This window comes from Pan paniscus, chromosome 1 (assembly GCF_029289425.2).
Source record: "Pan paniscus chromosome 1, NHGRI_mPanPan1-v2.0_pri, whole genome shotgun sequence".
Classification (NCBI taxonomy): Eukaryota; Metazoa; Chordata; class Mammalia; order Primates; family Hominidae; genus Pan; species Pan paniscus.
Window position 1 is genome coordinate 155,517,268 of NC_073249.2, and position 22,528 is coordinate 155,539,795.

General features: G+C 35.1%; 1 long non-coding RNA gene across 1 annotated transcript in view; it reads right to left on the reverse strand.

The window, feature by feature from the left end:
• The window catches only part of LOC129398704 (uncharacterized), a 313,771-nt gene that overhangs the window by 26,719 nt on the left and 264,524 nt on the right, over window positions 1-22,528 (reverse strand). Inside the window, exon 5 of the long non-coding RNA XR_010113163.1 lies at window positions 1,773-1,934. This is a non-coding gene — a long non-coding RNA (uncharacterized LOC129398704). The remainder of the gene's footprint in view (window positions 1-1,772; window positions 1,935-22,528) is intronic.

Below are 22,528 nucleotides of genomic sequence, written 5' to 3' on the forward strand. Positions count from 1 at the left end.
TGCAGGTGGACAAAAAAAAAAAAAAAAAAAAAAAAAAGTGTGTCAAATGATAACTATCCCTTTGCTTTTGACAGAAAGTAGCCTAAATAAACAACAGATTTTTTAAGTACTAAAACTTTTAATTAACTGATTTATTTATTCATTCTGAAAATGGGTACAGATCACTGACATTTTTGCTTTGTAAACATCCTTAATTTCGGAGAGATTGTACACAAACTTTGAGGGTCTTACAGATCATTTACTGAATTTATTAAACACTCCACAAACACAAAATTATTAGATGCATTCTAATATAAAGGATTGTAATTTTGTCTTTATTTACTAGTGTTATTAATAGCATCAAGCTCTACTAAGGCATTTTTTTCTGCTTAAACTGTAGTACCTGTAATGATATGTCTTTATAACAAAGTTGGTAGTATTTCCTCAAGTCAACTTACATTAAAGCCAAACCTACAACATATATTACTACAAGGAGTCATTTCCTAACAGTAGAATGAATGTAGAATGCCAATGATTAGTTTATTTTCAGTATGCCACAGTGTTCTTCGAGGAAATATTTATCTAGCACATTCCCATGGCATTCAACCACTGTATTGTTAATTGTTTTGCATCAAACCAAATAATTTGATAGGGTAACAAAAAATAAAAGGGTTAAATTAGAAAAAAACAAATTCCCTAACTCTCAAAGTAATTATTATTAAAATACTATTAAAAGGTATGCAACCTAATTGCATCACACATGTATGCATGTGCTCAAGCACACACACACACATACAATAGTTTAAAGGAAAACTAGCATTTATAATAGTACTCAAACTGAAGGCAATATAAGAAACAGCAATCAAAAATATGGCTACCTAGATTTCCAATGAGTCACTGAGGAAGTAAGCGAGGTACGTTGCTGAGGGCATTAACACTTTTGTGGTCATTACTCACCATAATGATAATTTCAGAAACAGTATCTTAGCAGCAGACAAGAAATGATATTAAATGAGCCTAATTTATTCCTCGACTGGGTCTAACAACACAATCATGTTACTAATGGCACCAGATTTAAAAACCCTTCCACATGCAAGTAGAAAATGAAAGTAAATACTGTATTTAATCTGTAAACCAAACACATACTACTAGTTCAAATCATAAAGATCTAGGCACTGGGCTGCCTAACAGAATAAACTAAATACATTTTCACATATTTCGTTTCTTTTGCCATCAGCTTAGCTCTGTTACTGTTCAATCTGAAAACAACCTCTTTAACAATAACATCAGATAATTGAGTTATAAATAGATGTAAAACAGTAGGAAGTGGTGCATCACCATATGTGGCTTTTATAAATTGTAAGGGATGACTTCATTATTAGCACACAGCTTGCCCCATGATCATTGTAAATCATTTCATTGATGAGATAATAATAATGGCTTATGATATTATCCCCTTGTCCATTGTCATAACTTTCCAGTAGGGCTCAGCAGGTAGAGAAAAAAAATTTGAACAGGTTTATATCTTTCCTTTGGTGTGTGTACATAGCAATATGCACTTATAAAAAGCTTTATAGAAGCAAGAAAATGTAGTACTCCTCTTAAAAGATGTTACCAAGAGATCAGCAAACATTTGTAAAAACTGTTGGTTAGGATTATCTGAGCTAGTTTCAGTAATGTATTTAAAACCCTTGACCATTGTGTGCTGTGTTCAGAGGAGAAAGGAAAATAAAAGGCAAAACCTTCTCCATTATTGAGCACCCACTATATGCCAGGTACTTGGCATAACTTACCTCGCTTGATTCTTACAGCAACCCTGTGAGGCAGATACTGTCAGCGACATTACAGAGACATGAAAGTCGAGGCTCCTCAATGAGTAACCAAGACGGGATTGAACACAGATCAGTCTAGCTCCAGACTCCACTTGGTGCTTTCCATCATTGCCCTAAAATAACCTGAGGTAAATCAGGAAGAAATGGTGAATTAGAAAGTTAATAACTAGCATTTTAACCAGTGTTGGCATTAGTGAAGCCAAACATCTAGTAGTTCGGTATAGTCACTGAAAGTGTGACACTTTCATGATGGATTCTGAATAGAAGGTAACAGACTACACAACTCTCCAAGTGGTTGGCATTTAGATCAGTGCTTCTCATTCTATTTGTGATGAAGAGCTATCCTTTATGTTTGTTTTAATTTCCAATCCATTGCACACTTTGTGGAATGCAATAAAAATAAAGCATTACAAAAAGGAAGTGAAAAAGTAAAGCAAAATATAAAGAAAATGAACTCAATTATTTATAAGTAGATTTGACAAACAATCACACTGATCACATGCTCAGATATAGCGGCAATGTCAAAGTGCTGTAAAAGTTTCTAAATGCTCACACGTGACTTCTGTTCTTATCGTGGACTCATGACAAGCCATTCTCAGACCAATTGAGGTCAGAAGGCTTCACTGTGATGGTCATATCCAGAGAACTTGATGGAGGCCATATCACTTGTTACTTTCCTTTCTAGAAGCACACTCAGGCAGTACAAAAATGTCAGAGCTTCTCAAGTTTTGGGTCATTATGCTTGGAAACTTCTGAAATCTCAGCAATTTGCACAAATGCTGCTGATTAAAAGTAAACTGAAGCATTCAGAACTTTTGAGTCATTTTATCACAGCACAGCCAAATGTTTGGAATGGCCAACATATTCTGTTTTTCATGCTTCCTCCTCTCCAGGTCATTACATTGTTTTTCAGGAAAAATGTTTTTGATTGACTTGAGCAGTAGACAATCTACTCCCTATGTTTTTAATTTTAAATGAAACAATTACATGATTTTTTTTGTCTTAAAATTAACCTTTAGAAAACAAGATTGTTAAATGTATCCTATACTCTTGTTACTTTGGAATTGTCATTTGGCCTCATTATGCCTTTAACAGTTTTCACTTCTAATCATCGACATAGTACTTTAACATATTTGTGCAAAGGACTGACAGTAATTGCTGTTTAGGAAAGTAATATATGCTTCTTTGTCAATGCAAACACTCAGATCCCAAAGTCCATTCTGTGTGTGATTTTCTATTAGCACTTAAAAAAAACCCTAACATAATGAAAAGGTGATATGAATAAATACCGCATCAATTATAACATTATATACATAATTTGAGACCCACAGTTTTCTTTTATAAACCTGACTGCTAATTGACATGAAATTTAGATTTGCATAAAAATGCTTTAATAATCGTAGCATTATGTTCACCAAAACATGGAACACTTAGACAAAAGTGAAATAGCACTCAATGTGACTTTTTTTTTTTTTTTTGAAAAACCGTTGTTAGAGCTGATGATTATACTGCTTTCAGAGTAATGTGCTTTTCTTTTTGGCTGTGTTTCCATATATGTAGGAGAATATATCAACAGATGAAAGTAAAATTTAAATTTCAGAACCTAAATGGAATTACAATTGTCCAATTTCATTATCATACATTTCATTTTCCGGATCATCAGATTTTAATCCCCTGTAGTCCCAATATCAAATGTCAATGAGTTTTAAGAGTAGACAAGGGAAAGGGGAAGAGTGTGAAATAATATCACTATTTTACTTTGCAATAATATCCATGACCAAATATGTAATAAATACAATTTAAAATGAAATTAGTTTTCAACATGGAATGAGAGAATGTAGGGCTGATTGGTAGGTGTTACTAAGAAGTAAACACTACTGAAATATCTATTAGAAATTGGTATTGAAGCCAATCATGTTTTGGTATGATGTTATTTTTTATTAATTTCATCTTAAAAATCAAATTTGTATTAAACACCTTAAATAGACTGATTAATTGTGATCAAAAAGAAAATAAAAGTACTCATTTTTTGGAATTTTTACTCACATCCAGGGGAGAGTGATCTTAAATTAGCAACAGATTTCTTAAAATACATAAAACAAAAACTGCTTGGTATCCTAGCTAATGAGATAATAAGAACTATTATAGTAGTATTTCATCATTTGTAAAAGAAGTGGCATTCGCACATTTGTTGCCATTAGCAGAATGACTTTTTAATGGATATTATAATAGCTTATATCACATAATCAGACTGAGATTCAGTCTATCCTGCCAAATACAAAATTAAACAACATGTTTCTGTCTAACCAAAATGTTCATTCCACTTCCTTATAAAGCTGAAAAAGAAAAGCATTGCTTCTTCTCAATGACATGTTTGGGTAACACACACATTTGTCATTTTGCTGTGATCCACCCAACCTTCCTTCTGTAAGTTATACCCATAAAAATTAAATAGATTAGTGTTCACTCATTAAAAACTCTTATTTCTTCAAAGGTAAATATATTTACTTAAAAATCTGCAAAAGCCATGCAAAAGTTTAAAAATAACAAAAACAAGTAAATTTTATACTACCGGGGAAAAAATTTGCTATGTTTTAAGCATAGCAAATATCCAAAAAAAAATTTGGATATTTTAGTTAACCACACTGAAATGAGGTACTCATGATAAAATTAGTTGACAGAAAGAATAAAATCTGGACTAAATTATTAGTAGCAACAATCTTAGGATACTAGCACCATAACATAACTGATGTCAACTCCATGGAGTATATTTTAAGAAAGTAAGAAAATACAGGACTTCCAAAGGAAGAAGCCTAGGGGTCTGGATGAGTTTGGCCTTCAGATTGATTAAAGCAGAAGTCACAACTGGCAGCCGAACAGCAGAATCTGACCATTTGAATGTGTTTTATTTGGCTTACACAGTGCTGAACTGAACAAATTTTACAATGGATGGTAATATTTAGAAATCAGGAGATTTCTCATACAAATGAGATTTCTAGCTTCTAAAGTAGGGGGTGGAATTGAAAGATCTGTCAACAGAGGCCAACATTTTCCCCTTGGCAACAATTGACTGAAGCTGGGAGCTGCTGCATACCCTGTTCAGATAAGGCATGAATTCTCCATCTTGCCCCAGGCCCATCTCTCTCTATTACATCTTATGCTAGCCAACTGCACAGATTCATGCCCCAATATAGACTGTGTAGATGTGTGAGTGTGTTACAAATCCCTGAGCAAGGCTCTGAAAATGTATGGTCTAGAAAGACAAGGGGATCTATGAACATACTTTTCAATGATTTACAGATTGTTATATAGATGAGAAACTAGATGGTAAGTTTTCACAGAAAACATAAAAGTATAGAATTTAGAGGGTTATGGGTTTTAAGAGAAGATAAGAAAAAAATTATAGCTTTTAGAAAGAAGTATTTAACAAAAGGGAAGACTTTTGCAGACAGGAGTATGCATTCTTTCACTGGAGATATTTAGGCAAAAGCTGGGTGGTCAATAGAATTGCTACCATAGCCTTGAAAATTAGTGATTCTGTAAGAAAAAAAAAGCCATTGAATTATATCTGTGTATATGAAAGTAGTATAACTTTAGTTGTTATATTGCTGCGTTACTGGAAAATTCCTTTTGCGTTGATTTTAAAGTTCTCTCCATCTTTCAGATGCCATGTAGACAGGGAAAATAGGACTTTTATAGCACATATATAGTCATTGCTCAGAATTTCCAATTTTTAATCTTAAATTTGTATACATAGGTACATTTTCCATTAATCTCCTCTTTATTTTATATTTATAACCTATAGTAAGATGCTTATGAGTAAGAAAATATTGACTAGAAAATTTGCCCCATTACTTACTTAGTGAAGAATAAAGCCTAAAAGCAATGCCATTTTCTACAAAGGCAGGAACTCATAGGCACAGGATAGAATTATGTTGTTTTTGGTCAAAAATAATTGTAAAAATGTTTAATATTCTTCACTTAAAAGACAGAAATTTCTCAGCACCATTATGAATATGTGCCTTTACAATTTTTTAATGGAATTTCACAAGCTCTAGGCCTCCATAACAGTTTTCAAGTTGTTACCACTAACTATTGCAGCTTAAGCCACTGGGAAAATCACAAACACCACTGATGCTATTTACAATTGAAGAAATTATATGAAGACTCCACTTCTGCACACACCCAGAATCAAAGCTAAAGTACCCTACCCAACCAAAACCACAGATATATCTTCAGGAAAAAAAAACCTTTCTCTACAAAAGGCAATCCAAAAAATTGGAAGAAGCAACTGTTATACTAGATGTGCAAATATAAATATAAGAACACAGGAAAAAAATTTTAAAACAAGGATACATGACACCTTCAGAGGAACAATAATTCTCCAGCAACAGATTCCAATGAAAAAGAAAGTTATGATATCCAGAGAAAAAGAATTCAAAATCATGATATTAAAGAAACTGAGTGAGATAAAAATAAACATAGATAAACAAAATAAAGAAATTAGAAAAATAAGTCAGGGTATGAATGAGAAATTTACCAAAGAGATAGATAATCATAAAGAGGAACCAAACAAATTCTAAAATGGAAAAATTCATTGAATAAAATACAAAACACCTTTGAAAGCTTCAGTAACAGACTAAATCAAGCAGATAAAAGAATTTCAGAACTTGAAGACAAGTCTTTGGAAATAACCTAGTTACACAAAAATTTAAAAAACTAAATGAAAAAAATGAAAAAAGCCTATTTAATATATGGGCCACCATAAACTGGTGACATGTTCAAGTTTTTGGTTGTCTCAGTTCTAAGCAAAAAAAAAGGAACAGGAAACCTATTTAATTAACTTATAGCTAAAAACTTCCCAGGTCTAATAAGAGTTTCAGATATCCAGATACAGGAAACTCAAAGATCCTCAAATAAGTACAATTTTAAAAGGTTTCCACAACACGTTACAGTTGAACTGTCAAAAGTCAAAGAGATTTCTAAAAACAGCAAGAGATAACATCTAGTCATTTACAAGGGAAGCACCATCAGACTAACAGTGGATTTCTCAGCAGAAACCGTACATTTCAGGAGAGAAAAAGATGATATATTGGAAGGACTGAAAAAAAAAAGTATGTATATATATATAAAACCTGGTAGCCAAAATACTACACCCAACAACGTTAACCTTCATAATGAAGAAAATATTTTGCAGACAAGCAGAAACTGAGGGAATTCATCATCACAAGCTTGGCCCTATGGAAAAATGCTTAAGGGAGTTCTACAGCTGGAAGGAAAAGGATATTTACTATCATGAAAGCACACAAAAGTATCCAACTCGCTGGTAGAGAAAACAAAGTCATTCTAGTATTGGGTATATACCTAAAGGAATATAAATCATTTTACCATAAAGACATATGCATACATGTTCATTGAAGCACTATTCACAACAGCAAAGACATGAAATCAACCTAAATGTCCATCAAGAGTAGACGGGATACAGAAAATATGGTACATATATACCATGGAATACTACACAGCCATAAATAAAAAAGATGAGATCATATCCTTTGCAGCAACATGGATGGAGCTGCAGGCCATTATCCTAAGTGTATTAATACAGGAAAAGAAAACCAAACATTGCATATTCACACTTATAAGTGGGAGCTAAATATTGAGTAAATGTGAACACAAAGAAGGGAGTATCAGATACTGGGGCCTACTTGAGGGTGGAGGGTGGGAGGAGGGAGAGGATCGAAAAACTACCTACAGGGTACTATGCTTATTACCTGGGTAATAAAATAAGGTGTACATCAAACCCCTATGGCATGCAATGTACCTATATAACAAACCTGCACATGTACCCATGAACTAAAATACAAGTTTAAAAACAAAGCTCAACATCACTAATCATCAGGGAAACGCAAATCAAAACCTCAATGAGATATAATCTTATCCCAGTAAGAATAGCTATTGTTAAAAAGACAAAAACCAACAGATGTTGGTGAGCATACAGAGAAAAGGAAACTTTTATACACTGTAGCTGGGAATGCAAATTAGTACAGCCATTATGGGTAACAGTATGGAAATTTCTCAAAAAAACTAAAAATAGAACTGCCATATGCTCCAGCAATCCCACCACTGGTATTTATCCAAAGAAAAGGAAATCGGTATATTAAGGAGATACCTGTACTCTCACATTTACTACAGGACTATTCACAGTAGTCAAGATATAAAATCAACTTAAGTGTGCATCAACAGATGAATAGATAAAGGAAATGTGGTGTATATACAAAGGAATACTATTCAACCATAGAAAACAGAAATCCTGGCTTTGCGCAGTGGCTCACGCCTGTAATCCCAGCACTTTGGGAGGCCGAGGCGGACAGATCATGAAATCAAGAAACCAAGACCATCCTGGCCAACATGGTGAAACCCCGTCTCTACTAAAAATACAAACATTAGCCGGGCGTGGTTGTGCGTGCCTGTAATTCCAGCTACTCAGGTGGCTGAGGCAGGAGAATCGCTTGAACCCGGGAGGCAGAGGTTGAAGTGAGCCGAGATGGTGCCATTGTACTCCACTCCAGCCTAGGCAACAAGAGCGAAATTCCATCTCAAAAAGAAAAAAAGAAAAAAAAAAGAAAAAGAAAAAAGGAAAAAAAAATCCTGGAGGTGAGGGATTGGCCAACACAGCCGGGAAATGCCTTTCCCACTGAGAGAACCCAAAATATTCAGTACACCATCACACTTTAAACAGATCTTTTGAAAAACAACGACAACAACACCAACACCAACAAAAACACTGAAAGTCAATAGAGAGGTGATGCAGACATCAAAGTTGAAGAGGAAGGAAGCTAGGAAGTCTGCACAGAGCTGCCAAGCACCAGGACTGGTTCTAAGTCCTGAACAGGTGCCAAGTCCTGAACAGGTCCTAAAATGGGGGTGAACAAAGGAACTCTGGGGCCCCACACTCCCACTGTAGACATCTGGAATCTTAGCTACAAGAGATCCCACACTCTGGTAGACATTTGAATTGGTAAGGGGGACTGCTTGGAGAGTAGGCAGAAGTCAGAACTCAATCCTGTGTGGAGCCCAGAAGGTTTCACAAGTGGGGCAGCTGCAGGATAAGCACGCATTCCTAAGGCTCTCCATCTTGCTCTGAGTGACTCTCCCCCCTGCTGACTGCCAGGCGGGAAGAAAGCAGGGCTGCCTGAAACCACCAGAACAGGGCAGATCCACAGACACTCTTTTCCGCTTGCCCCTCTTAAGATGCTTGCCTGGTGGCTCCCGCAAGAGGGCGCGCACAGCACGGCCTCCACTCCCTGACCTGCATGTTTTGCTGGTGGTCTGGTAACAGTTCGAGTCTCCCCCAGCATAGCCGGTGTTCAGCCCCACGGCACCAATGAACAAAGCTGCAAGCCTGGTTCCAATGCCGCAGAGTTTAAGCATACCACCCAGGGGTACTGAGCTGAGGTCTGTAGCCTGAGCTCAAGCAGGCCTGAGCTCTTCCGAGAGTGAGAGTGGAGTCCTCACTAAGATTGAACTGCAGGTTCATGTGCCTTTAGAGGAGCTGGATGTTCCTCCCTCCAAAAGACTGATCTGGGATGAGTGTAGCCTGTTGGCCAGCCTCAGCTTCTACCTGATGAAACCACACCTCCCACATACCCCCATTCCCCCTATACCCTCCAACCACCCTGCCTGGAGCACCTAGAACAGCCCAGCCATCCGACCACAGAAGAGTTGGGACAAAACTAGTTGGCCAGGCCTGTTCCTGGGGCAGACACCAGAGGGAGACCCAGTTAGGAGAGTGCAAACTGGATAGAGCCCACAACTGTCTGCTGGGCAAAAACAAACAAACAAACAAACAAACAAACCCAGGCTGTGGGCACCACACCAGCTGCACATCTGTGGCCCTTGACCCACTGCATCACCAAACATCTGCAGATAAAAGCCACAACCCACTCGGACTCCACCAAGCTCCGAGTACTAGTAGGTCCCTGGGAGCTGTGGGTCTTTTGTCGATGTAAACATTACATTTCCATGGACTGGAAAAATCAATATCATTAAAATGGCCATACTGCCCAAAGCAATTCTTATCAAACTACCAGCATCATCTTTCACAGATTTCGAAAAAATGATTCTAAAATTCATATGGGACCAAAGAGGAGCCCAAATATCCAAAGCAATCCTAAGCAAGAAGAACAAACCCAGAGGCATCACATTACTGACTTCAAACTGTTACTAAGCTGCAGCAACCAAAACAGTGTGGTACTGGTACAAAAACAACACATATGCCAGTGAGACAGAACAGAAAAGCCAGAAGTAAAGCCACATATCCATAACCATCTGATCTTTGACAAAATCAATAAAAATTAAAAATGGGGAAAGGACTCCATATTTAATAAATGGTGCTGGGATAGCTGGCTAGCCATATGCCATAGTCATAAGCAGAAGAATGAAACTGGATCCCGCCCTATCACTATATACAACAATTAACTGAAGATGTATTAAGGACTTAAATGTAAGACCTCAAACTATAAAAGTTCTAGAAGAAAACCTGAGAAATACCTATCTCAACATCTGTCTGGCAAAGAATTTATCGGTGGTCCTCAAAAGCAATTGCAATAAAAAAATTACTAAGTCAGACCTAGAGAGCTTCTGCACAGCAAGCTAAACTTAAACTAGAGGGCTTCTGCACAGCAAAGAAACTACAACAGAGTAAATAGACAACCTGAGAATGGGAGAAAATATCTGCAAACTATGTATCCAACAAAGGTCTAATATCCCGAATCTATAAGAACCATAAACAATTCAACAAACAAAAAACAAATAACCCCATCAAAAAGTGGGCAAAGGACATGAACCAACACTTCCAAATAGAAGATACAAATGGCCAGCAAACATGAAATAATGCTCATTATCACTAATCATCAGAGAAATGCAAATCAAAACCACAATGAGATACCATCTCACAACATTCAGAAGTGCTATTATTAAAAAGTAAAAAACACCAGATGTTAGTGAGGCTGTGGAGTAAAGGGAATACTTATACACCGTTGGTGGGAATTTAAATTATTTTATCCACTGTGGAAAACAGTTTGAAGATTTTCAAATAACTAAAAATAGAACTATAATTTGACCCAACAATCTCATTACTGGGTATACACCCAAAGGAAAGTAAATTATTCTACCAGAAAGACAATGTATGTTCATTGAGACACTATTCACAATAGCAAAGACATGCAATAAACCCAGGTGGCCATCAATGGTGAATTGGCTAAAGAAAATGTGGTACATATACACCATGAATACTGTGTAGCCATAAAAAGAATGAAACCGTGTCCTGTGCAGCAACATGGAGGCAGCTGGAGGTCATTATCCTAAGCAAATTAACAGAGAAATAAAAAACCGAATATTGCATGTTCTCACTTATAAATGGGAGCAAAATATTGGGTACCATGGACATAAAGATGGGAGCAATGGACACTGGAGATACAAAAAGATAGAGGGAGGGAGGGGGCAGAGGTTGAAAAGCTACCTATTGGCTACTATGCTCACTACCTGGATGATGGGTTGTACCCCAAACCTCAACATGATGCAATATAACCATGTAACAAACTTGCACATGTACCCCCTGAATCTAAAATAACAGTTGAAGAAAAAAAAGAAAAGAAAAAAGAAATTTTATCATTTTCAACAACATGGATGGAACTGGAGACCATTATGTTAAACGAAATAAGCCAAGCACAGAAAGATAAATATCACATGTTCTCATTCATACATGGGAGCTAAAACAATTGGTCTCATGAAAGTAAAGAGTAGAATGACAGTTACCAGAGGCTGGGAAGTGGATAAAGGCATGTGGGGGGTGGTGAGGATGAAGAGTTTGATCAGTGGGTACAAACATACAGTTATCTATAAGAAATAAGTTATAATGTTTGATAGCAGAGTAAGTTGACTATATTTAACAATAATGTATTGTATATTTCAAAACTGCTAAAAAAAAAAAAGGAGGATTCCTAACACATGGAAATATTCCAACACATAAAAACAATAAACACTTGAGGTGATGGATACTCTAAATACCCTACTTGATCATTACACATCCTATGCATGAAATGAAATACCACATATACCCACTAAAAATGTACAAATATGTACCAATAAATGTTTTAATGAAATAAAATATTTCAACTTGGTCTGGATCATGATTCAAACAAACAACTTAGGATATTTATGAGGTAAATGTAAAGTTTTGAATAAAGATTGGATATAAGATAAAATACATAGTTACCATTGACGGAAAATGTTTTGAGAACAGGATAATTACATATTCTTGAAGTTTCACTCCACATAATTTATTAATTACAATGGAAAAAAAAAGATGCCTTTACAATGGAAAATCTGCTGGACATGGACTTCACCAGATGAGAAAACATAATATCATCACTAATGGAATAAACTTACATCATGTTTCTCTTAATGCGTTGGATCCATGCAAAAAAAAATAAAAGGTTAACCAAAATCTAATCACTCAGCAGCAATCAGACGAATGCAAATTGAGTACCATTTTATAAAACGGTTGGCCTGGACTATTTTAAAACATGAATAACATGAAAGACAGAAGGAAAGAAGGAAGGAAGGAAAGAAGAAGGAAGGGAGGGAGGGAGGGGGTAAATAAAGGCTTGGAAATTATTCTAGAATAAAGGACACTAAATGCAAAGTATGATCCTTGATTGGCTCCTGGATTGAGAAGAAAATAAACAGCTATCAAGGACAGTGTTGAGACTATTGAGGGACATTGAATATGGGCTGTGTGTTAGTCACCTATATCATATTAGTGTTAATTTTTTTGAGTGTGATTATTTTATTATGATTATGTAAGATAATGCCTGGTTCTTTGTAGATACAGACTTAAGTATTCAGGCTGACGTATGACATCTGAAACTAATTCTCAATTTTTTTTTTTAACTTTTGAAGTCAGGGAAACATGTGCAGATTTATTACATAGGTAAACTTGTGTCATGGGGGTTTGTTGTACAGATTATTTAATCACCCAGGTATTAAGCCTAGTACCAATTATTTATTTTTCCTGATCCTTTCAGTCCTCCCACCCTCTGCCGTCAAGATTGAACCCCAGTGTGTGTTGTTGCCCTCTATGTGTCCATGTGTTCTCATCATTTAGGTCTCATTTGTAAGTGAGAACCTGTGGTATTTGGCTTTCTGTTCCTGTGTTAGTTTGCAAAGTATAATGATCTCCAGCTCCATCCATGACCCTGCAAAGGACATAATCTCATTCTTCTTTATGGCTGCATAGTATTCCATGGTGTATATGTACCACATTTTCTTTATCCAGTCTATCATTGATGGGTATTTAAGTTGATTCCATGTTTTTCCTATTGTGAATAGTGCTGCAATGAACATATGTGATATGTGTGCATGTGTCTTTATAATAGAACAATTTATATTTCTTTGGGTATATACCCAGTAATGGGATTTCTGGGTCAAATAGTATTTCTGTTTTTAGGTTTTTGAGGCATTGCCACACTGTCTTCCACGATGGTTGAATTAATTTACACTCCCACCAACTTTGTATAACTCCCATTCCTTTTTCTCCACAACCTCACCACCATGTTATTTTTTGACTTTTTAATAATAGCCATTCTGAATGGTGTCAGATGGTATCTTGTAGTTTTGATTCACGTTCCTCTGATGATCAGTGATGTTGTGCTTTTCTTCTTAAGACTGTTAACTGCATTTATGTCTTCTTTTGAAAAGTGTCCATTAATGTCTTTTGCCCACTTTTTAATGGGATTGTTTTTCTTGTAAATTTGTTTAAGTTCCTTATGGATGCTGGATATTAGACCTTTGTCAGATGCATAGTTTGCAAAAATATTCTCCCATTCTGTAGGTTGCCTATTTAATTTGTGGATGGTTTATTTTGTTGTGCAGAACACGTTAATTTAATCAGATCCCATTTGTCAATTTTTGGTTTTGTTGCAATTGCTTTTGGCATCTTTGTCATGAAATCTTTGCCTGTGCCTATGTCTTGAATGGTATTGCCTACGTTGTCTTCCAGGGTTTTTATAGTTTTGGATTTTACATTTAAGTCTTTAATCCATCTTCAGTTAATTTTTGTATATGGTGTAAGGGAGGGGTCCAGTTTCCATCTTGCACATATGGCTAGTCAGTTCTCCCAGCACCATTTATTGAATAGGTAATCCTCTCCCCATTGCTTGTTTTTGTCAGGGTTGTCAAAGATCTGATAGTCAAATGGCTTCAAAAATAAAACAAGCATGAGAGAGAATGTGTCCAAGTACATGGACCTGAACAAGAGAGAAAAAAAGAGAGAAAGGGTAAATTTGGCCAAATTTTAACAAATGCCAAATCTAAGTGAAGAGAAGGTATGCAGGTATTTTTTGTACTCTATTTGCAATTTTTCTGATGATTTGATATTTTTAAACATCGAAGCAGTGGTGGATGAAAATAATTATTTTTAATTATATGGAGTGAGATAATTGAATGGTAGCAACTTTAAAAATGAAAGTCTTTATTAATTAATGATGCCTACTGTATTAGTTTGTTTTCCCACTGCTGTGAAGAACTGCCTGAGACTGAATAATTTCTAAAGGAAAGAGCTTTAATTGACTCACAGTTCAGCATGGCTGGGGAAGCCTCAGGAAACTTACAATCATGGGGGAAGGAGAAAGGGAAGCAAGGCACCTTCTCCACAAGGCCTCAGGAAGGCAAATGAACGCAGGAGGAACTACCAAACACTTATAAAACCATCAGATCTCCTGAGAACACACTTACTATCACAGGGACAGCATGGGGAAAACTGGCCCCATGATCCAATTATGTCCACCTGGTATCTTCCTTGACACACGAGGATTATAGGGATTATGGGGATTATAATTCAAGAAAAGATTTAGGTGGGGGCAAAAGCCTAACCATGTTACCTGCTGAACCATTTATGGGTAAAATAACATAATGCCTGAAATTTTCTTTTAAATATTTTAATTTAAAAAGAAGTAGAGGAGGGGATGAAGAGAGGTTGGTTAAAGGGCACAGAAATACAGTTAGATAGAAAGAATAAATTCTAGAACCAATAGCACAATAACCCAATAGTTACCAATAATTTATTGTATATTTCAAAATAGCTAGAAGAGAACATTTGGAATATTCTTGACACAAAGAAATGGTAAATATTTGAGTGATGGATGTCTCAGTTACCCTGATTTAATCATTATACACTGTAAGCATGTACCTCATAAATATGTCCAGTTATTTTATATCAGTTTAAAAATGGGAAAATAAATATAACAAAATTGGCAAAATTGTTGAGGCTGGGAGATGGGTATGTGGGAGCTAATTCTATTTAAAGGCTAATTTTGGAACAATTTATTAGAATATTATTTCATCGTGCTTTTGTTTTAACTGTAGTTTTAAAAGCAGTTTTGGATACAATTTTTGATATGCAAATAAAAATCTAGAGTCAAGTATTGCAAAGTACATAAAGTAACATACTTTCTGGCACTAGTCAGGGATTTGTTTAAAGATAATCTATGAGAAACTTCTGGCAGACTTCCACATTCACAGGAAGAATGAAGGAGGATTTTGAAATTCTTTAAGCTTTTGGGCATGCATTTTGAAAATGAAAAAGCTACACTTTTTATAGCTGTGAATGACACCTTTTTGCATGTAAGGCAAATTCTAGTCCTAAGGTAACATTCTGTTGATGTTGGATGGTTAGAATCAAGGTTATTATCAGAGGATGAACTTCATCATACTCAATAGTTTTATTTCTCTCGAAATGCAACTTTTCCAAAGTCAAATTGGCCATGTCCAATTATGTTTCATTTTTAAGACAAACTGTGAAAGTAATTTTTCTTTCTGTAAAAATTAATGTTCATAATGTAACAAACCTCTTTACACTTAGCCAAATACAAAATGAAAATATCTGTTTTGCATAATTCCATAAGAATATCATGCAAAGGAAAAGATTTTTTCTGTTTCTCAGAAATAATATATTTCAGTTGTACAGGAACAGGATATAACTTTCTTCTAGTCAGGTGATAAATTATAAAATGTCATATAAAGAATTTTTAATGCATTATTTCTAAATATAGGTCTTGATTCTTAGCAGTCAACGTCATAGGAAATATAGCCCTTATAAGTCAAAATTTTCAGTCGACCTTTTCCACACATCCCATGCAATCCTCAGCTGATATGTTCAACGTTTCCTATTTTGGACATACAGTTAGAAAGATGACTAAGAGTGGAAAAGACTTTCTTGTCTTCTCTGTACACCCAGCTCAGATACAAAAATTTCAAATATCTGTTTTTGAAAAGGAAACAAAAATTAATAGCAAAAGCTAAGGCACCTAATGAGAAAAAAAAGGCATGTCACAACATGTAAATAAAGTTTTTGCAGATTATGTTTCCACACTTTCAACATTTTTGGACAAATCTTTTTAAAAATTAAATTATCTGTAATTTTTTTCATATACTAGTGATTATTCAGATATTTCCTGAGATATTGTCTAATTACTTTTTTGAAAGATCATTTTATATACCAATATTCAGAATGTAAGTACTATGTCTATCTTCAAAACAAACATGCTATAATTTTTATAGCTTTTCTTTTATAACATCTCTGCCAGAATATTCTTTCATTACTGCATATAAATCAAGAATTTGCTGACACTGAATTATTAATGGGTTAACTCTAAAATGCCTCTTTGCATTGTCTAATACTCACAAATACTCAATCTTACAAATAAAATATTTTAAATAATCATTTAAATAACAACGTGTCTTGTAGAATATTCTGATCATTAATGTTAAAATTGGTGCAGTTTAAATTTTGACATAAACATTGCTATGCTGAAAAAAAAAAAAAAAGCCGTATTTCCAAGCCATCTGCTTCACAGTTCACAAATACATTTCCATTAGTAATTCTAATTGGGGGAAACTTATGTCCAAGAAGATACATCAAAACAAGAATAATTCTGGCTTCACATTTCCTAGAATGACAAGAATAATAAGTGCATATGATATCCTAATATTGTTTTTATGTTTTTAATACTATTTTAAAATAATATAAACTTGAATTTTCTGAACAATGTTTAGCATCTGTCTGTATCCTTTTACTTCATATATTAATCATCGGATTTTAAAATGTAGCTCAAAATTAAATTATTCAGGGGTAATACGTATGTACAGTAAGGTTCCAAATATCTCCATTCAAATGAGGACTTTAACATTACAAGAGGGAGACTTTGGGCTTCTTGGAAGAGTTTGGGATTCTTCTCTCTAAAAATTTCCACTTACATGAACAGAGATATTTGCTTTCCGTTTTTTCTTTACCCTTTTGATTTCCCAGACCAAACTCTATGGATCAAGGTTGTGGAAGGTATTTTGTTCCCTGTTTTGGATTATCTTTAAGGAATGAGATAAGTGATAAGGACTTTTGTGTATCTTCAGCCTCTCCAAATTTTTGAACTAATGGTAGCTCACCAAGCCTTCCTGAGATTTTAAAAAAACTGGTAAAATTAATCTCTAATTCTCCCAGATTCTCCAGAAGAACTAAAATTTGACAGATCTTCAGGAATCAGAAAACAATACGTAAGGATAATCCTACTATATTTAGAACTTTCCCATTTAATCTACCCAATCCACAAATACATATTGAATTTACTGTGAGCCAAGACTCTCTAGATATTGAAATATAATTTATGTGCAATACAGCCACAGTCTCTGTTCCTGGGAAGTTAAAAGTCCAGAAATAGAGTTCACACTGAACAAATAAGTACAAGTGAAATGTATATTATAAAGTGAAAGTGAAGGTTACTAGGGGAGTGTACCCAACAAAGAGATTAATGTAACCTTTAACATGGGAGTGGGGGTTACCTGGGGAAGTGAGACTTCAAGAAAATGCCTAGAGAATGAATAGAACTTTATCAGTGAAGAGTGGAGAGCACAAATAAAATATGAAGATTATCATTAATATTAGAAAATAATATACATCAAGATACAGCTGAAGTTAAAATGTTGTGCCATTTATAAAACAAGCAAACCTATTTTTAAATTTTCCTTGAGCCATGAAATTGTCCACTAAATCACTTATTCAGTGAAATATAACATCTAGAAAGATAAAGTTCAATCATGTATTTCTAATCCCAAACTCTAACTAAAAGAGGGAAACAGTAGTGAACCAATGATATTAATGTATTTCTGAAACTCACAATCTATAAATTTTCAGAATAATCCCCAAACAAAGGCAACTATGACAATTTCAAGGATGCTTAATTATGGACTTTTGTTTTACTTAAATATGCTAAGCTGAATTACTTGGCTTTCATTTGATTAATTTCTACATACAGAAATTAACCAAATGAAACCATTCTAGATGAAAAAATGTATATATCCTTTGAGTGGAAGAATAAACTATTTTACAGAACTACTTTGAGAATCCTATAAAAGCTCTGGATATTTTTCTCAGATAAATACAGGTATAGATATTTACTTAGAATTTTACTTCAGAAATCCTCTTCATGGACTCTCTATTTAGGAAGGCATATGGTAGAAGATAACAAACATCTGCCAGACACTGTGGCTCACACGTGTAATCCCAGCCCTTTGGGAGGCTGAGGCAGGTGGATCACCTGAGGTCAGGAGTTCAAGACCAGCCTGGCCAACATGGAGAAACCTACTAAAAATACAAAATACAAAATTTTGTACTAAAAATACAAAAATTAGCCAGGCATGGTGGCACGCACCTGTAATCCTAGCTACTCAGGAGACGGAGGCAGAATTGCTTAAATTGGGAGGCAGAGGTTGCAGTGAGCTGAGATCGCGCCACAGTACTCCAGCTGGGCGACCGAGCAAGATAAAAAAAAAGAAGATAACAAACATCAAGCGAAGGATTGGAACTTTAAGATATTTATCTAACCTAAAATAATTTTCATCTTATAGATAAATGAATAAACAACTTTCAAATGATCTCCTAAATTGTTGAAAAGTAATCTGATAAAATTATGATTATTTTATCATATCAGCACCTGGCCCATTTAAGTTTAAGAATGTTCTCAAGAAACAACTGGAATATGTTTTACTAAGAACCATTGATGTTAATATTTTGGTGGCTCATCTAATAATAATAATTTCCAAGACTGGATAAGCCTTGGATTCTCTGGAATCTCCATGTACTAGCGTGAGATGGAATAAATATAGTTAGTATATTCAAACATATTCTCTTGAACTTTAAAGAAACACATTTCAGGCCTGATGTGGTGGTTCACGCCTGTAATCCCAGCACTTTGGGAGGCCGAGGCAGGCAGATCACGAAGTCAGAAGATTGAGGCCATCCTAGCTAACATGATGAAACACCGTCTCTATTAAAAATCCAAAAAATTAGCCTGGTGTGGTGGTGTGTGCCTGTAGTCCCAGCTACTTGGGAGGCTGAGGCAGGAGAATCACTTGAACCCAGGAGGCGGAGGTTGCAGTGAGCCGAGATTGCACCACTGAATTCCAGCCTGGGTGACAGAGCGAGACTCCATTTCAAAAAAAAAAAAAGAAAGAAAGAAGGAAAACACATTTCAAAATAAATACTTTGAAAACATTTTGTCCATTTTAAAAACTGAAATACAAAAAATTGATCAGCTACAATTTTCTAAATTTCTGGCTATCAGAAAGAAAACCATAGTATATTTCTACTGTGAAAGCAACCACAAGAAAATAAAACAAGGTAGATTAACAGGGGAAATTGTTAAGAAGAAAAAATGCAGCCACCAGTGAAACTCATCAGTCTTATTTGTGGTTAGGCTGAAAATATCTAAAATGTATATTTTATATTTTTCTTCCATGAGTATCCCAAGAAAATAGAGGCATATTTTGAAATTTTTTTGTAGATTTCTTTACAATAGTGAGATACAACAAAACCTGTTTCAAAGACAAGAAATTTCCATTGTAACTTACATGATTTATTCTTTCCTTGTGTTGATCTCAATGTGCAATGAGTAGAACCCTAAATACACATAGCATTTACTTTTGTACAAAGTATCTGACCTTTATACCACATGAGTTCACAGTTTAATTATATGATGGCACTAGCAAGACTACAAAATAAAACTACTCAATAGTAAAATGTACATGCAACATAATGTTGCACACTGTGAAGTATGGCCAATATTACACAGTATGACTCCTTAAGTATTTGAGAAATAATCAGCAGAATTACAGCTTTCAAGAGCAGAGATTTTTCAAGAGTGAAATAAGGTCAAAATTTCATTAAGGGGCATGAGACACAGTCTGATATTATTCATCAGTATAGAATATAAATCCTTTAGTGTCAGTTCTTAGCAGTTAAAGCAAACATTTATATAACACTTCACTTAACATAGATCAAATTAATAATAGAATTATTTGATTTCTGCCAGATGATTTCATTACAAATAAGATATCTTGGTGAAAGGGGGATGGCATGAAAAAGGCCTTAAATTTTTACTTTATTTTTTTAAACAGGTAAGATAATCTTCTATATTTAAAGAAACTGAAAATTCATACCCACAAAAAGCCCATACAAGTTTATTTAATTCTGAATTGGAAACGTGTGTGTGTGTGTGTAGGTATATATATGTGTGTGTGAGTGTGTGTGAGATATATATGTGTGTGTGAATGTCATTTTTGGCACACTTATATAGATTTGAATATGGGTAGTATATTAGATAGTATAGAATTATAGTTCTTTTGTTTTTTAGAAGTGATGATTGTCTATGATCGTGTAGGAGATGCATGTTGAAATCTTTGAGATGAAGGGTCATGATGTCTACAACTTACTTTCAAGTGGTTTCACAAAATAAAGCATACACACACACAAAAGGCACATGTAGTAAGTCTAGAACAAATGTATATGGGTTTTCATTGTACCATTCTTTCAAATTTTATTAAGATTTTTTATTTATTTATTTATTTTATTATACTTCAAGTTCTAGGGTACGCGTGCACAACATGCATGTTTGATACATAGGTATACATGTGCTATGTTGGTTTGCTGCACCCATCAACTTGTCATTTACATTAGGTATTTCTCCTAATGCTATCCCTCCCCCAGTCCCCCACCCCCCGACAGGCCCCAGTGTGTGATGTTCCCTGCCCTGTGTCCAAGTGTTCTCATTGTTCATTTCCCACCTATGAGTGAGAACATATGGTGTTTGGTTTTCTGTGGTTGTGATAGTTTTCTGAGAATGATAGTTTTCAGCTTCATCCATGTCTTATTTTCCATGGATGGAAAATAAGATGCCCCACCCTCACTGGTTACTTACAAAGCCTCAGTATTCAACTGTGAAATGGCAACCCTTTTTCAGGACCCCTCTTTGCAGCAGACAGCTTTTTTTCTTTCACTTATTAAACTTCTCCAACCTCACCCTTTGTGTGTCCACATCATTGATTTCCTCAGCCATGAGACAACGAACTTTGGGTGGCACCCCAGACAATGAGGCTGTTTCATTAGCACCAGTGTTTAAATGCTTAGGATGGCTTATTCACAGAGCCATTTCCACTGATTATCACAGAAGCCTTTAGGGCAGAATGGTTCACAGTATCATGACTTAGTAGACAAGGCATTCAACATGATAGAACCTATCAAACATGGAATATATGTTATGTTAAATTTCATTATATTTAAGATACGAAATATTTAAAAATGCATAATTTTGTGTATTACCAATAATAAACGAGTTAATTAATATATCACTGCCTTCTTATAATTTCAAGAATCTACATTTAAGAGATATTAAAATATAAAAGCAAGGATGAGTCCTAGAATCAATGAAGTACTATATTCCCCAAGGAAATAGGTGCTGTAAATGTTAATATTGCGTATCAACCTGACTGGATTGAAGGATTCAAAGTATTGCTCTTGGGTGTGTGTGTGTGAGGGTGTTGCCAAAGGAGATTAACATTTGAGTCAATGGACTTGGAGAGGCAGACCCATTCACAATCTGGGTAGGCACCATCTAATCAGCTGCAAGCACAGCTAGGATAAAAGTAGGCAGGGGAATATGCAAAGACTAGACTGGCTTGGTTTTCCAGCCTACATCTTTCTCCTGTGCTGGATGTTACATGCCCTCAAACATCAAACTCTAAGTTCTTCAGATTTTGGACTCCTGGACCTTCAACCACAGACTGAAGGCTGCACTGTTGGCTTTCCTACTTTTGAGGTTTTGGGACTCAGACTGGCTTCCTTGCTCCTCAGCTTGCAGACAGCCTATTGTGGGACTTCACCTTTTGATCGTGTAAGTCAATAGTCCTTAATAAACTCCTCTTTATATGTACCTCTATCCTATTAGTTCTGTTTCTCTAGAGAACCCTGGCTCATACAGGACCATATATATGAGAAGTATAATTTCATCCAGATCTAGTCATTGTTTGGGTTATTGCATGTCTAAGAAAAAAATTAACAAAATTTTAAACAAAATTTCCTGACAGTTAAATACACACGGTTGAACCTGCTAGTCACAGAAGTAGTAAAACAAAATAGTTGAGAAAAATTGTGTAGAAAAGGAAAAATTGTGTAGGAAAAGGAGGATATTATTACTCCAACACTTTGACCTGGTCATGCATCTGTATTCTATGCCACTGAGTCACTTGTTCTTTGTTTTAGAATGTAGATAGAGTTTCTTTTCTAAATCATATAAATATTACAGGTGAGAAAAATAAAATATAACAACACT